This window comes from Gymnodraco acuticeps, unplaced genomic scaffold (assembly GCF_902827175.1).
Source record: "Gymnodraco acuticeps unplaced genomic scaffold, fGymAcu1.1, whole genome shotgun sequence".
Taxonomy (NCBI): Eukaryota; Metazoa; Chordata; class Actinopteri; order Perciformes; family Bathydraconidae; genus Gymnodraco; species Gymnodraco acuticeps.
The window spans coordinates 1,775,081-1,790,807 of NW_022990082.1; the positions used below are offsets into that span (position 1 = coordinate 1,775,081).

The window sequence follows — 15,727 nt, forward strand, 5'->3', positions numbered from 1 at the left end:
GGGTTTCACTGGGGTAGATGAGGGGTTTGTGAAAGTGTTGTATGAATGTTTAATAAAATGCAGGCTATATTAATTTGATATTGTTTTTTCTATTTATATAATCTACTCCTCATTGAAAGCAACCTAGTACATAGGAATGTTACACATATAAACTTTGTGAACACTTATTTTCAAGTGACTTTTTTTACATTCATATGTTCACGCTGTGGTTTGGAACTGCTTTTGAATGTTATTAGTCATTTTCTAATGGAAAATAATCAGTACTGTTTTAAGCTGTACTATCTCAACACATTTTAATAGATTGAGTTTTTTTAAATATGGGAGTTGTGTGTTCATATTTACCAACACCACAGACTATTTTTTGGGATGTTATTATTTTTTGTAGATTTGTTGAGTACGTGTTTCCCCATATTTCGAAGCAGTAGTAAAGGTAAGGGAGAAATAGACTGTTATAAAGAGTATCTTTTCTTCATGAATGTTCTTAGTATGATACAAAATACTTATTGTTTTTGACAGTTTAGTCTGTACATAATGTGTATATGGTGCTTCCAATTGAGTTTTTCGTCAAGCAGTCCTAAAAATGTACATGCACCAACTTTTTCTATCTCTGTATTGCAAATCCGTATAATGCAGTCATTTCTACTCTCAGACTTTGTATTGAATAACATGTAATTTGTTTTGGCCACATTAAGGGATAATTTATTAACTGCAAAACAGTTACATAGTATTTTTAATTCTGCATTCACAATTTTAACAAGATCGCCAAGATTATGATGGGAGCAGAGCATTCAAAGTTCAGGTTCAGCCTCAATATATTTGGGGAGAATTCAAATGAGCCGTCTTTATTTGTAGACAGCCAAGCCCCCTCCTGTGTTCGCAGTGGCGTTTCTATATGTACAAAAAGTGGTGGGGCACAAAAAACGTAGATGTCTATATATATATATAAGCTTCTGCATTGAGGTTCATGGCTGGTGAGGCACTGGCACTGGCACTGACTCTTCAGGTTTACAAATATTATATTTTGACCTAAATCAAAATATAATATCATTTTCAAAAGCCTCCTTAGTCTGATGCTTCAATTAATTTTAAACAGACAGTTCAACAGAAGGATACCCAAAACATTTAATTTGATCATTTACATATTGAATTGTTCTCTCTTAGTAAGATCCCATTTTCAATAAAATTGCGGTCTTACCTTGACTTGAAGATGAAGTCCATTTGCCTATCCTTCTGGACAAAAATCTCTATTACTTTTTTGTAAAAGTCTTCCTTATCTTCTTGTAGTTTTAAAAGTCTATCATAAATCTAATCGATAGATTTATGATTAGAAAATGATAAAAGTAGGGTAGACATGTGGATATTATCCGGCTGAACAAAACGTGCATTTATCTAACAGGTACGTTTCCCACAGATCTTATTTTGAGCTATTTTCTAAAATCCCATGGAGAAATATCATTGCTTTTTTGTGGAGGGAAGCCATGCGCAGCTTACTTCCTGGTTTTAGGATGCGTCACTGCAGCTCTCTCCTCTCCTCTTCACACACCACACTTTTCGCGGCACACTTACTTACAGCCAATCAGCTCTGAATTATGTGAGATGACGTATGCTGGGGATGGCAGCTCTATGCCCCTATGATCATTATTTTTTTGCCACACACATTAAATAGGACAATACTCTGAGCATGCGCAGTGTAGTTTTTATAGTCACTGTTCACTTAGACAGTGAGAGGGAGGGGCAGGATCGGGTTTTGTCCCACATGGCTCTAAACCGCTCAATAGGCACACACTGTAGACACTAATTAGAAGAACAGACTAAAACAGCAATGTACAGACGAATCAGATGATTAACCATGATCTTAAAGTATATTTTGTTATTTATTTTTTGCATTTTTTTGTAATCATTATTTGTAATACTTTCTGCTGACACTAGGTTGGGCTGTGCCCCACCTGCCCAAAATGCGAGTGAGAGAGGGAGGGTGCACCGGTACCGGCGCTGTTGTTATTAGAATCTGGTGCTAGCTGCTCTAACGGATATAAGAAGAAGATGTTTCTACAATAATGTGGAGGGAGAGTCCTCTCCAGTCAGACTGAGAGGCTGATAACTACAGCTCAGTGAGGTAAGGACTGAGTGTTTAGATAGTTCACTTTAGTCTAAGTTACCTCAGTGGGTCTCAAACGGTTTGGTCACAATTTATGTAAACACATATTTCCAAGGCACTCCTTTATAATTATTGGGATAAACAGGTTTGAAATCATTTCAATATGACAGTAACCAAAAATATCATTTAAAACTGGAGATAAAAAAATATGCATAAATAAATAAATGTTAAGGTAAAATAAGATATGAATGAACAACACAAATAAAATAAGTTACATTAATTTGTTATTGGCTATGGTAGGTTATTGGTTATGTTCACATACTTATTTGATTACATCCACTTTTCTAAGATGACAACAGAGACTTTCGACCCAAACCCAGCTGTTGACTTGTGGATGCAAGCAGCTAATCGCAGACTCAACCAGAGAGGAAGTAGTAGGCCTACATCATCAGCTACCATGTCTGACAGAGAGGAAGACAGTGAGGAGAACAGTCAGGAGGGTAGTGATGACAGCTTGTAGGATTACTGGTCGTGCTAATGTTGTCTTGTGTTCGCCTCTGCATGTGTGTTCTGTGTTCACCTCTGCATGTGTGTTCACCTCTGTGTGTGCAGTGCCGTGTGTCTGGCAAATAAAGACCCCCTCAAAAGGTACGGTTTATTTCATTTTAAGGATGAGCACCAAGCAACATCTCCAGGTGGTCCTTTGAGAACCAGGGCAAAAAAAGTTATGTGCACCCCTGCTTATATTGCTACACTAAGCGGGTTCAGCACCACAGACAGCTCTTCGAGTCTTTAGAGGCTGCACCGATGCACTCTTTTTTTACACTCCACTAATTTCATTACAACATCTCATCTCAAGCTATAAAAAGAACAATGCTTGTAAAAATACATTTATAGCATAAAGAAAAATGTTAAACCAACAAAAAAAGAATGAAAGCAGCCCATGCTCTGCTTAAATTATACAACTCTGCTGAACAAAGCGTTAATCTGCCTGCAAGGGGAGTCTGGGGGATCATTATTCTTTATATGCAACAAAGCGGTGGGTCGCTCACACTGCCTATGAACAAATACCAACACCACTTTTGCAAGCTTTTTTAAAAGACTCTAGGCACCAGCAAGTGCACTTTTTAAGGACCATAATCATCTTTCTGCCATGCACATTCTGGGCTATTCATACAAGGTCAAATCAAGTCATGTCAGTCAAATTCTCAGGTTAAAAAAGTGTATGTTTGCTGCCCAAGCCTGCAAACTACAAGCGTGGCTATTTCAGTATTAGGTAAATCTAATTTGAAAGCCGATGTTAGCACATGACAAGTCAATCTCAGGTCGTTGCCACACTGCCAAACAAGGTAATTCTAGGTTGTTAATTACAGCGCTTAGACAGAGGCAGAACGGGATTATCGTGCCTGCAGTGGCTGAAATGCCAAATCATGTCTGTCCAAACAAACCCTCTCCCTCCTTTCGTGTCTCATAAATTACAGCAGGTGATCCGGGCTCTGTGGGTGTTGTGTCCCGCATCAGATCATTTATCACACTGAACAAACAATGACACATCAGCGGGTCCTCCTCACACAGACTGCGTAAATGTAGTTATAAGAGGCGCTTTTGAATTAAGTTTTGCGATTCGATGGATGCAGGAACTTCGGGTCTTTACGTCAACCTAAAAAGCACCCTCCTCTTCCTCCTCCTCTCTCCGGTCCTCCTCCCCCCCCCCCGTCCCCCCCCGTCCCTCTCCTGCTATTTGAATAGAGAGCCTGCGAAGGACTCTTTTGTTCAGTAGCGCTCAGCTGCTGGAGAGGTGAGCACCACTTCGCGCTCTGCACTCATCGCGGCTCCTCTCCGAAAGAAACGCGTTCACTGTTCGAGACATTCATACCCTGCATGCACAAGAGACCCTGTGACACCCGATCAGTTTTGCGAATCTGCTTCGTTTTCTGCCGCACTTCAAGTGCTTTTTACGCGTCGCTGGATGGTTCAGCTCTCCGTATCTGTGGCGCTATAGCACCTGCACCGTACCGTATCAGACCGACGCTCCTGTCAGGCTGCTGCATCGCTCTACATTCCTGTGGACCGGACCTCGTCTAAAAAGGTGAAGGCGAGTTTTGAAAAGCTGCTTTTCGGCATTTTGACGACATAATTAGCATATTTAATCAATTGAGCGTTGAGGAACTCCCATACACCAAAGGAATATGGTGTTAACAGCTTATGTTGATGAATTGGAAATGAGCTTGTGAATACTAAGACAAAGATATAGCCCATGGTTATTATCAGAATTACAAGTGCACTTCAGAGACTTGAGTGTGTAGTTTAAGAGTATGGGTCATTTATTCCTGTAATCACTTTATATGTAATGTAATGTAATGTAATATGTCGTATGAGGCTCGTTTTCAGAGAGATTTACCGTTTTGCCATGTTGGACATTCAATTTAAGATATTAGATTTGATGGAAGACACTTTTTTCCCCAAATATATCATTTTGTTATGTAAATAAGGCTTTTCCATTAGAAACATAACATTTTGTAAATGTTCTCCCCCTTTGCATGCAATGACTGTCCAGTTATGCTGCAACCTTTAACATATAGCAGGTCGAAACACGATTCCCTCTTTTCTTCTTTGTTGGGAAGCCAGTTATGATGAGCATCTAAATTAACAAAAACGTTTTAGTCTAACAAGGTCACTGTAGGGTCCAGACTTGTAGGACCATCACGCCCCCTGTTGTAACAAACCCCTGTCTTCCTGCTGTAAGCCTTCAGGTGAGGCAGATAGGGACAGAGGGAGCTGTTGGCTTGGCTGAGAGTCGCAGCGCAGGGCTGTCAGTGAACCAGAGAGGGCAACCCAAGCTTTATCTTAGATGGCACTAACACTTAAATGGGTCTCTCCATTGTTTTTGTTTAAGGGAACTAGCATCTCTAGGCTACTTGATTCATGTGGAGGAGGTCAGGCCATTGCAATGATTGATTTTGGGGAGAGGAGAAAAGAACACAACTTCAGACTTTGCCTTTCGTCTGCTTGTCTTCACATTTCCGAGCGATGGCATGTTGTCAAATAGAGGATGGTAGCGTAGGGTAGGAGCGGAGTTGCTCATGACCCCCTGGGAAATTAAGCAGAGATTCAACCAAGCAGTTTGTGCAATGGTTAGTCTCTCCCGCTCCCTCTTTTGTGCTCTGATAGCCTTTTCTTCGATGTATTTGTCTGGTATTTGCAAATACATTTCTAATATCTACAAGCTGTCTTTGGTGGAATTGATCCCACACTCCTGTTCTCTGATAGTTTATCCCTCCCATCGCCCCACACACATGTGATCCTCCATTTGACCTGTGTGTGTGTGTGTGTGTGTGTGTGTGTGTGTGTGTGTGTGTGTGTGTGTGTGTGTGTGTGTGTGTGTGTGTGTGTGTGTGTGTGTGTGTGTGTGTGTGTGTGTGTGTGTGTGTGTGTGTGTGTGTGTGTGTGTGTGTGTGTGTGTGTGTGTGTGTGTGTGTGTGTGTGTGTGTGTGTGTGTGTGTGTGTGTGTGTGTGTGGTGTGTGTGTGTGTGTGTGTGTGTGTGTGTGTGTGTGTGTGTGTGTGTGTGTGTGTGTGTGTGTGTGTGTGTGTGTGTGTGTGTGTGTGTGTGTGTGTGTGTGTGTGTGTGTGTGTGTGTGTGGTGTGTGTGTGTGTGTGTGTGTGTGTGTGTGTGTGTGTGTGTGTGTGTGTGTGTGTGTGTGTGTGTGTGTGTGTGTGTGTGTGTAAAGCTCATGTTAATTGGATGTGGTTTCAGATTTGACTGCTCTTTTAAGTTGTTCTGCTGGCTGTCGCTTCTTTCTGCCTCTTGCACTCTCATGCATATTGTACAAGGTCTCTATGTTTGTCTTTCTGTCTCTCATCTGTTTCTTTCTCTCGCCTCGCTCTGCTCAACGTTATCACTCTTGCACCGAATCGCAGTCTCTACTGTTAACACCATTGTACTCAGAAGAGGTATATCTTTCTGTGGTATTGCCACTTCACTACCCCCATTTTCACATCATCTGTGTGATGATGAGGCATTACAATGGATGAACAATATGCCTTTTAGAGAGAAGTTCATTGCTTCTCAGGGGCTCTACTCCAACTGGTCAGGGCCAGCAGCAGATTAGAAACCATCAGTCATCACATCTCAGGAGAAACAATTAAAGAAAGAGAAGGAGGTAACATACTGGGAGAATTTTACAGAATGATCTGCTCTTTGCACACGGTTGCGTTGTCACATATTTCAATAATGTGCCTTTTGTGCTTGGCTGCGCTCAGCTTAGTGCAGAAACTTGTAGCGGAAGACGTGAATGGACCAGAATTCAATTTTGCACTTGAGTAGTGTCCAGCACGTGAATGAGGAATAGGACATTTCACAAATGTAAGACATTAATATTCCTACAATGAAACTTCTGCTATGCCTAAAACAGACAAAGCCACCCTGGCTTGAGATGAAACAAGGGAGAGCAGCCAAGCATCTGCACCGTATCAGTACAGAGGATCTCTGGGCTCCAGTTATGCTGTTTGACTGGTGAGGGCCTCCAGCTACAAATCCCATTGTTGGAAGCTTGTGCTATGAGTCGTGGCTGCTTTTTGGCTAATGGCTTTAATCCTCCTAATTCTAAAGTAGAAAAGAAACATTTCTATTTTTACGATTTAACTGGGAGTTCAGTGCCGTCTTCTCACTTTATATGTTACAAATGGATGAAGTTAGTTTGGCTGTAGTGATGGAAGGAGTGGGAGGGATTCTGAAGATTCCTGCAGAGAGACACATTTACAGAAGCAGATAACCCTGATCCAATTAAGCAGTGAAAACACTCACAGCATCCTACACACACTTTCAATTCTGTCTGTATTAATGATCGAGAAAGTCTGTGCTTTCAACTTTTGGTAGGTGCAGGGATCCTGTCAGCCCATATTTAATCTTTTAGGCAGCGTTTCACTTGGCATCTCCATTCTCAGGGTCGTTTCCTCGGTTTAATTAAGGTGGCACCTTTGCTCACCAAAGGACATCAATCTGCTTGATCGACAGCTCTGTGTCCTGACACTGGCGAGCAGATGGAGCCGATCCTAAATGAGCCGCGGTTAGCTTTGCCTTGGCTAATAATATAATAGTCTGGCATTTGCCATATTGAACTAGCCACCGCTACCAGAGCCAAGCAAATGAGCAGCACAGCTGGTCCAGTGGCAGAGCAGACAAAGCCCAGGAGGCACAGAGGCAGAGAAAAAGGTAGTTTACCACAGTCCCTCCAGACGCACCTCTTGAATATTCATCAATGACCCCCCCTGTCTTGCCCAAAGATCGACACCCCTCTCCCACAAAATGTATTATTCAAAGGAAGCATTTCCCCCTATTAAAGACTATAAATAAATAACTACATCTGGTTATAGTTTTTGTCTGCTGAATTAATGACAGGGGCATAGTTGAGTATTTTCCAGTGATTGGATGAGAAGGTGTTAAGGGTGGATTTTCTTTCAGTTATACCTTTCCTGTCCTGGCCTTTCCATTGTCTCTCTGGTTGGTTGGTTGGGTGCGATGCTTCCTTCCTTTGTTCAAATCAGGTGGCTTGTCAGTACATCTGAATTGGATTGCGTCTCATTTATCCACCTCTTAAATCACCATGATGTGGAAGCAAACACTAGAAATCTGTTTGTTTCAACATTATGCCCTATGAGTTAATCCTCATGAAAAGAATGTGGTGTCAGCACCGGACAGCTCTTAAAGCATTCGCCTGTTTTTTACCTCGTTGTTTTTTCATATCTCATGAACAAAAACTCAACAGGGCACATCCTCACACACAGTGAGGTACTAAAAGATGCATCCCTCATGGATATCAATATCAAGTATGTTGGCATCATTGTTGTACAGGCTAGGGCGGCTCGATTATGGCAAAAATCATAATCTCGATTATTTGGGTCAATAATTGATATCACGATTATTAAAAACGATTATCCATTTACTTTGAAAACATCAATTTATTGAAAAAAAAAATGAACAGTATGTTTTTAACAGTTGATTACCCTGAACTTTAAGTATAATTCAACTGAAAAACCAATACAAAAAATAATCGTTTTATTTCGATTATGTTGTTTTCATAATCTTTGCAAGCCAAAATCTTAATTGCGATTAAAATACGATTAATTGAGCAGCCCTAGTACAGGCTCTGTCTGTCACATTCTGATTAACTGGATACATGGAGTGCTTGAGAAGCCTACAGATGGCCAATGTTTTCCAGTCTAGTGTGTCACATTTCCCAAAGGAGAAACACATTTTGTGTGCGAAAGTGCTCAATTTGTATTTATTATGGTACAAAGGAATCCCCGGGATCTAAGAAAAATAGGAGCTAGAGCTACGTGGATAGAAGAAGAGAAAGGTAAGCCATTGTTACTGAGAGTGATTTCTGTCTGTCTTCCTCTAGCTCACACTGCCTGCCTCAACACAGCAGGGCTTTTCATGAAGCCGAGGCACCAGTGTGATACTTATAAAGCTCCCCTCGCTAATCAGAGATCTAGCTCTGGGGTTGCAGAAACCAATCACATGTATTTATGGGAGAGAATATAAAAGTTGTATAATGAATTTCATTCAGAACCCTTACACCCAGGTTGGGCTTATCCATGCACTTTATATTTTGTGTGATGGCTTTGTTTGTGTACAGGGTTTGAGTACTGAGTGAGTGCAGTATTTGACTTCTGTTGCTGTTGATATTGGTTAATCATTTTGGTCACACAAAGTAACACATCATGTGACTTTCCCTCCTTTGTGTTATTCAAACAAATACTGAATGCCAAAAGAGCATTGAGCGCAAAATGCCTCAGTGCATAATTTCTGTAAAATATTGTGGCTTCAAAAGGTTTGTTGTTGGTGTGTTTTGTTGATAGGAAAAAAATCACCTCTGCTTTTATTCCATATACAAACCAGAAAAAACAGGTCTCTTTAATCCTCCAGTCTGTCTCCCTGTAGGCACATTGCTGTGAATCCCATTTTTCTTAAAGGTTTTTATTTTTGTGGTAATACTGCCTTTTGATGTTTTCACATCACTCAATATTGTTTTCATGATATTGCCGCTTCAAACATACTCATAAGGCAGACACATCCAATAGTTGTCGTTTTTGCGGAAAAAACAAGTATTACACTGGAGGAAAGTCAGGAGTTCACTAAAGACATTAGGATTAATCCTCTGGGAACCAAAAATGTGAATAAAAACTTGAATGTAAATCCATCTAAATGCTATTAAAACATTTCAGTCCAGTCCAAAGTGATAGACTGGTTCCAGTTTAACATTGTCATCCCAATAATCTAGCCCATGGATGTCTAAAAACATCAAAGAGTGAAGCACTTTGGTGAAAAAGCCATCTCTTGAGATTTAAACAGAAGAGACACAGACCGAGATACAGACACAGTTTGACAGAGAAAGCATCAGCAACTGGTCAACCTGCAGCCCTCAGTGGATTTGGTCAATTGTGTCGAAACTCAGCCTTTTTGGTTTTGTGGTCCATGCCGGTTTAGCCACCCGACAGATATCAGCAAATATTCTCCTTCAAAGGGTTTGACCCTGTGCAGTTATGGGCGGTTGTGTGTGAGTTAATGAGTGTTTGAGTGTGCACATGTGTGTTGTGAGAGTGGACAGAGAGATCCAAAGATGTGCTGAGCTGAAGAGGTTGAGCCAGGAAGCTTATAGAGAGGGTGAAAAGGCCAACGTGAGATCTGTCTTTATATGTACAGTAAGCACCGTCTCCATTCTTTAATAAGCTGAAGTGAAAATATTGTGTGTTACTCAGTTCTTTTGTTGCCAATTCTTTGATTTCACATCGAAATTTCACTTCATCTCCTCCGCACAGCCTTAGGGACAGGACACCATCCAATTGATTTTAATACGGAATTTGTAAGACTCTTAGCGGGTCAGATGTCTTGCCAGTAGAGTCGCTAGTCGTTTTGCAGTCAGTAATAAGATTGCCAATGCTTGGCCAAAGTGGTTTTTACATGGAGCTGTGAAGCATGCCGCCTTCAAAGCTCTGAGGCATTAGAGTCGATGGTAGTAGACTAGGGCGCAGGTGTGTATGTGTGAGCAATAACGGGTGGAGACTTTGCTCAAGGACTGTGCCTAATGTGAGACTTTATCAATGGACCAACAACTTTTAGTAGCAAGGGAATTTATTTTGCCAGTTTATCTTGCTTTGTTCACAATACATTGCATTTTAAGGTGTCATTTCCATTCAAATTGCTTTCACTGCGTTTTGTCAACATAGAGCAAGCAAAGAAATATAATTAACTGTTTGCTTTTCAAATCACAAGAAAACCAAGTCAGTCACCCCGTCAGCCAATAGCCCGACTGAATATGGAGGTTACAGAAGTTAATGTACCAGACTGTTAGACAATTACCCTTTTGTGGCAGAAGCTCCCCACACTATTCCCCTCAGTGGTTTAGAGTAGCTTCTCCGCTCTGCTCTGGCTAATTCAAAATGAACTGTTGGGATGTTTACCAGTTCTGTTTTGTAATTAAGTGTCAAGGCGCAAAATTAATAGACGTACAATGTAAAGTGCAGACATCTCCTTTTAAACTGATGTGTGCTTTCTTAATCCCACGTTCAGCTCCCTGGACCCTTCATAACAAGATGAACTGCGTCCCCTTGCGTCCTTTCTCTGCACCCATTCTCTTGGCTTCAATAAATGAGGTTGTCAGTCTATCTGTCTTTCTGTCCGTCCTGATAATTACCCTTGGTGTGTGGTGCTGGTGCCCTCCGGTGTGCTCCCGGACCTCTTTGATACATTTGGCAACTGCGCTAAGAACTGTTGTCAGAGCACCTCTAGTGACTGTGGTTGCCTTAGACTTGGCGTGTGTGTCTGTGTATTTGTGTGATAGAGAGCCTTGTCTGCGAGCATTGCTATCCCCAAGTGTCCAGCTCTGAGCTGGGATTGATTGGGGACTGCTGTCTGTGATGGATCAGTCTCTGCACTGGACTATTGGCTTAGCTGTTGATCACTGACTACTGTCTGTCAGAGTGCTGGGGGTTACTGTAGCTGCACTGCGTTCATTATAGATAATGATGGTTATCCCTGACTATTCTTATTGGTTTTTACCTGCCCATTCTAGCAGTGTCCATTGGGCTTAATTGAAGAGCAGCAGAAAAAAGCTTTTTTAAGGCGTAATTGTAGTAAAAAGCCTTTCTATGCTTACTTCTTCTGGTACCACTTTACAATAAGACTACCCTTATAAAGAGTTTATGAATAGTTTGTAATTCATCTATTAATTAGGTTGTGAACACTTTATAAATCATTAAGAGGTTAATAAGCTTTTACAAGACATGAGATAAACAGGGCAACTGTGACCGGTTGCTTGCCAAATAGTGAGCCCACATTTATCTGGACTGCTAAGCCTTATCGGCTACTTAGCTTACTTCGTCTTCTTCATCAGCCAGCATCCTTGGTATCTGTTGCTCACTGAGTTGATTCTCGCTAAGTAGCCAATATAAGGCTTAGTCATCTTGCCAAATAGTGAGCGTGTGTTGACTGGTTTATAAATGGTACTTAATGATTAATAAAGTGTTTACAACCTAATTCATAACCTAATTATAAACCCTTTATGAATCCTTTATAAGGGTAGTCTTATTGTAAAGTGGTATCCCTTCTTCTTTATGACTTGTGATTGTGTCATGCACAAACTGTCCGCATGACTCATAAAACGCAAGGCTTTTGAGGGCTTGCAGGACTGCAGGCACCTCAGGCGTTTGAGACCAAACCCTAATTGGGCCTCGTCTTAGCGTGACCTTTATTGTTTTGACAGAAGAGGGATCAGAGGGAAACACACCAAGCCGAGGTTATCTCCTCTCCTCTCCCCTTCCCTCCATGTCAAACCACCGTGGAGGAGGCATGTGCGTGCAGCCATTAGCTGCCTCCCTTTCCAAGGGTCAAAGCTGTCTGAAACCTTGGAGTGGGTGTTATCACACTCAACTGTGTGTGTGTGTGTGTGTGTGTGTGTGTGTGTGTGTGTGTGTGTGTGTGTGTGTGTGTGTGTGTGTGTGTGTGTGTGTGTGTGTGTGTGTGTGTGTGTGTGTGTGTGTGTGTGTGTGTGTGTGTGTGTGTGTGTGTGTGTGTGTGTGTGTGTGTGTGTGTGTGTGTGTGTGTGTGTGTGTGTGTGTGTGTGTGTGTGTGTGTGTGTGTGTGTGTGTGTGTGTGTGTGTGTGTGTGTGTGTGTGTGTGTGTGTGTGTGTGTGTGTGTGTGTGTGTGTGTGTTGTGTGTGTGTGTGTGTGTGTGTGTGTGTGTGTGTGTGTGTGTGTGTGTGTGTGTGTGTGGTGTGTGTGTGTGTGTGTGTGTGTGTGTGTGTGTGTGTGTGTGTGTGATACACAAGCATTGCTAGATGGTCCAAATAGCGAGTCAGCTCCACAGCGCGTGATGTGATTTAGCACGGAGCCATTAGCAGTCAAGCTGTGTGTGCTTCAGGTGTTCTCAGAGGGAATGGAGAAAGAAATATTCCCCGCCGCAATGCACACTGTTTTTAAATGCTCCCTGATTTATTCGGAAAACATTTCTTCAGACCGCCCACCTTCACTTTGTTACTTTAGAACCTATGGGTGCATAGTTTGGGTGCAGACTCAATGCACTCAGTGCTGAGGCGGCAGGAGAGCAATTTGGAGTGGATTTAAAGTGGCCATTGGAGATTCACAGTAGATCATTGCTAAAGAAGTCATGCATTGGTGTATATCATAAAAGAAAAACAGCACCCATTATTTCTTCCCTCTTCTGTCTCCTTCCTCCTCCTCCTATGCATCTCTCTGAACGCATCAAGGTCATTTCACTTTAGAGAGGCCAGTTCTGCAATCACGCTCCTTGATTGCGCTGTTTATTTTTAATCAGGATCTCAGACAGGACAGCTTCTTAAACAGCCCACCCCCTCACAGCGCAGCAATCACTGCATTTGTCGTTTCTTATGTACAGTAGGCCTATTGCTACAAACAACCTTAATTGGCTGCTCTTCTCCCTCGACTACACTGCTGCGGTTGAAGAGGACGCTCAGGATTATTAGCGCTTTTTTAAAAGCAAACTGAAATTAGCGATGTAAATGAATTCTCAAGATTGTGATTTGATTTATTTATAAACTACGGTTTCAAGATGGATATGCTCCTGTTCTCTGTGTTGTTGGTCCCCTGCCCAGGCTGGTGTTTATGTCCGAGCTGAGCTTTATTTACACTGCCCACCTGCGTACCATCCAGCAGCGGTGTATGTCCAAGTGGCTTTTGTCTTTTCCTAAAGCCAGGAGCTCAGGCTGCTCATCTTGTCACATCCGAGGATCATACTGCCAGCTCCCCGGGCCTCCTGTGGCATCTGCTCTTTGCATTGGCTGCAAGATAAATGAGGTGTTTGCTTTTCTTTGGCAGAGCGGTACCTTTCAGAAGGTCAACAAGGGTGGCTTCGCTGGGGAAAGGGGGCTCTGTTGATGTGGCTCAAACATCATCTCTTTAAAGGGCCAGCAGCTCTGAATGTGTCAGCCCATTACCCACCAATCATGTATTTAGCTTAGTGCCAAACATCTCCCAAAGCTGTCTATAAGTATGTAGATGGGTTCAAACTATCCCCACAGCCACTGGTTTCACTGCTCTAGATGATGAAAGTCCACTGACTAATCCATCAGGTGAATATTTCATCTAATTATCCTCTTTTTGTAAAACGGTAATGGATATTTAAAACCTTTGTGCATGTATGGAAGGTTCAACAAAGATGTACACATTATAAAGAAGGGTTATCAAAAGCAAAGAATTTCAGTGAAATAATTACATTCCGAACTAACATTAATTGAAAGTGCATATGCTGCATAATTGCTTTAGGAAACTGACTATCAGCGAGCTTGAGTATTTCAATATTTTCTTTCAATCCTTAGAAGGCTTTCTCAGTCAGTCTGACTGTAATTGTATGAGTTGCCTTGAATATGGCACACGCATCAACACCAGCAGCTCAACATTTTCAGTTTATCAGTGAACTATTTCAACATTTACTTCTAAGAAAATGAGTCAGAATTACTCTGACAATAACCTGACTTTAGTTTTGGGTGAAATGGCTCAGTATCTATTCATGTATGGACATTAAAAGGCTATGTGGCATAGTCTGACTTACAGTAATAATGAAGTAACATACAATGTGTGTTTGATGTGAAAGATTAGAATAAAGTGGAAAATCAAAGTGGATGCAGTGTTATAATCAGAATCAGAATACCTTTATTAGTCCCACAGAGGGGACATTTGCATCGTTACAGCAGGAAAGAGCCACAGACAGCTTAATGTTACATATGTTAAAAAAAAGTACTAAGTTATGATATAATAAAAAATATAATATAAAAGTAAAATAAATACTTTTCAAAATACAAATCCTGTAACAGTTCATAGGATTTAGCAGCCAGGTATATATTACACAGTTATTAATGGCATATGTATATAATAATGTATATATTGCACATATAGCACATAGTTTGATGGTATTGAACAGCAGCAAGTTACACAATTTACAAAATGCTAAAAAACACACCTTGTAACGGTTCTAAGGATTTAGCAGCCAGGTATAAATTACACAGTTATTAACGGCATATATATATATATATATATATATATATTGCACATATAGCACATATAAATAAGTAAATTTAATAATATAATAATATAGGTTTATCCATTGTATTATATATATCTGTTAACCGAGGAGTTTAGACCAATGGATAAATACTCATTAGTGAGAGATTTTATGAATCTGTCACTGATTTGGTTGTTTGTTTTTTGTTTTCCATGTAAGCCTTTTATATGAAAATCTGACAAAGGGATGACATGCAACAAAGGTCTCGAATAACTGGATTTCAAATGCATTTCCACACACACTTTTATAAGGAAAATAAAAAAACAACTGGGCTTTTGGAGAAATCTACTCATGGCTTAGCCTGGTCTTGCGTCTACCTACAATGAACCTTTCTCACTTCTTTGTTTTGTGTCATTCAAAAGATCTCTAAGTTGTGTCTGCAGGTCTCCCTCAGTTAACAGATGTTTTGTATTTTTTTACTCCTCCATGCTACATCAACCCTCCACTCATCCATTCATCCACAGCTCCATAGTTCTCTCCCTCTTCCGTTCCTTTCAATTAGACCTTCTGGCTGATCATTTACTTTACCAACCCCCCCCCCCCCCCCCCCATCACTCGGCTTAGTCTCTGTGTGGAAGTATATTTTTATATAAGCTGCATGCTTTTATTTTTCCCCTCTCTGTAAACACTGTTTGATGACTTGAAATAACTTTGCCGATGCTTTCTCCTTCAAAGAGGAGGCATCTTAATGAGAAGATAAATATGTGTCCCCGGTGTGTCAGGGAACTCATGCAGCGTCAGAAAATAAAACCCTCTCTCTTTTCCTCCGTACCCAAATCTCTTAAAACGGGGGTATAACGGAGCTGATCCTGATTTGCGTCCGATATGATGTAATATCGTAAATGTGGACCCACGGCACTATCAGAAAGTTGCTATCAGAAACAATGCCCGACTGTTTTGGACGTAATATGGTCTGTGTTTACATTAGCATCGCTAACACTCAGAGCTAACCTGTACTGGAGAGCATGTGTGTGAAGAAGCAGGAAATAAAAAGGAACTCACCTTGTGGTATAGCCGCCAAGAGAGAAA

General features: G+C 41.2%; 1 protein-coding gene across 1 annotated transcript in view; it reads left to right on the forward strand.

Annotated features, from left to right (window-relative positions):
• Window positions 1-3,861: 3,861 nt before the first annotated feature.
• The window catches only part of ncanb (neurocan b), a gene marked incomplete at its 3' end in the record, with an annotated part of 124,565 nt that continues 112,699 nt past the window's right edge, over window positions 3,862-15,727 (forward strand). The window contains exon 1 of the mRNA XM_034216250.1: window positions 3,862-4,187. The remainder of the gene's footprint in view (window positions 4,188-15,727) is intronic.